The 1,801-nt window shown below is 39.4% G+C and overlaps 1 long non-coding RNA gene across 1 annotated transcript; it reads right to left on the bottom strand.

Annotated features, from left to right (window-relative positions):
* Positions 1–103: 103 nt before the first annotated feature.
* LOC106321349 lies at positions 104–1,715 on the bottom strand. The gene is made up of 5 exons (XR_001266047.1): positions 1,434–1,715; positions 1,247–1,361; positions 538–1,144; positions 319–430; positions 104–242 (listed from the first exon to the last, which is right to left on the bottom strand). It is a non-coding gene; the product is annotated as an uncharacterized LOC106321349 (long non-coding RNA).
* Between the last annotated feature and the right edge of the window lie 86 nt (positions 1,716–1,801).

The following is a 1,801-nucleotide window of genomic DNA, read 5'->3' as shown; positions in this document are numbered from 1 at the left end:
CGACGATTTTTTCCCTCAGAATCCTTGATGTTTTCTTGTAGTGTAGAAATATGAAGCATGATATTGTGAGGTTAGAATGCATACCTCGCTACACCAGAAAAGTTAGTGTTGCCACACTTGGCGCACATCAACGAAGAAGGACCTCTGGTGGCCTTAGTTTGACAACCGCTGCAGGCAATATAGTACCATGCACTGTCATGCTCAACGTCATCAATTGTGGCTATGCAGTTGAAAGAAGCTTCCTGCAATAGGTTTAAAGATAGTGAATGACATGGATATGCTTCGTTTTTTATAGAGGTATCTTAACGTTCTATTTACCACGGCATATTCCTGCTTGATGTAAGCAAAGATCTACCCAATTGTCATTGTCTCAACCCTAGTAACATCATCTGCATTAACCCGATTCGCAATCTCTGGGTTAGAAGTCAACCTGAGACAATTTACAAAACATAATTATTAAAGCTCACTCAAGAGAGACTGAAAAGAAAACTACTTGGAATTGACAAACATATCACTGTTCTCTCTACAACTACTAACCAGTTGAAGTAATCAATTGTGGGCTGGATATCTTTGTCTATGAAGACACGTGAGGATGACATCGAACTGAGAGCTAAATTACCTATTTTTGGTTGCCGCATTAAAACAGACACGTTAATGACACTGTTTCATGAATGGCTGAAACTTCAAAGAGAGAAGATGACCACATATATCTTGAACCGCAACGTAACTCAACGTAAGACATGAGCCTAAACTTATGAGATATGAGCAACCAAACGCAACTTAATTCTTTTCTGAAACTATCAAGCATTAACATAGAGGTTGCGTGAAGAGCAATCTAAATGAATGTTAGACATTAATATGAACCTTATGAGATTTGGGTAATGAAAGTGTAATTTACAAAGGATGAACCATAACCCTGAGATCATTGACCCAGTCTATTTCAAGTAAGAGTTATGAGGCAAAACAGGAAACGTTTGTATTTGCAGTGGGTGGGTTATGACATGGGAAAAATTGATTAACTGCTATAGTTTTTGGGTTCACAGTTGTGACCAAAAGAACAGTGGGAGTGTCTTCACTGGATGTGAATTTCTTGTAAAAATCTTTTGCAGCCTGGTCTCAAAGGTACAGCTTCATAACAGGTCAACTGCAAAAAATTATTTAAAATAGCTTAAGTGCTATCAAGATGTCTTAGAGAGTAAGCTTTACAGAACGTGAGATTGTGATCATAATAATAATAAACACGTACTATTTTGTCTGCAAATGTACCAAAACATGACGCATGCTGATTATTTCGGCCTCATCAAGGACGGGGCGGTCAATGAGAGACTGTCCATTCACCAGCCTCAAGTGGCCAACGACATCTACAACATTGTTCTTGAAGATTAGTAGAGATATCTAAATACAACACAGATTTTTAAAATCACATAAATTACCGTAGAGGTCGCCCCTGAGTCCACAGTTAGCTTGGAAATCCTCATGTGTGTGGAACCTGAACTTGTCTGTGGGGAAAGAGACAGAGACGGGGATGTCATCGTCGTCAAGGGGAGGAGAACAGAGCCGTTGGAGAATGAAATTGTTAAACTCTGATCAGCAACGCGATAAATCTCCTTGCTTCTGGTGGCAAAAAAAATCTGAAGAGTGTAAGTAGCTCCTGCTTTGAGATGAGGCCGGTATGTTTCAGCACGATTACAGGATATGAAACCTTGCATCACAGTCCCCTGCAGGAGTTGGAATAATTCAGGTTTAATGATGTTGATTTAGAATACAGTGGAATGAAAGTTGGGGATTAGAACTCATACCT

Source organism: Brassica oleracea, unplaced genomic scaffold, assembly GCF_000695525.1.
Source record: "Brassica oleracea var. oleracea cultivar TO1000 unplaced genomic scaffold, BOL UnpScaffold01464, whole genome shotgun sequence".
Taxonomy (NCBI): domain Eukaryota; kingdom Viridiplantae; phylum Streptophyta; class Magnoliopsida; order Brassicales; family Brassicaceae; genus Brassica; species Brassica oleracea.
This window is presented reverse-complemented; position numbering and strand designations above follow the sequence as displayed.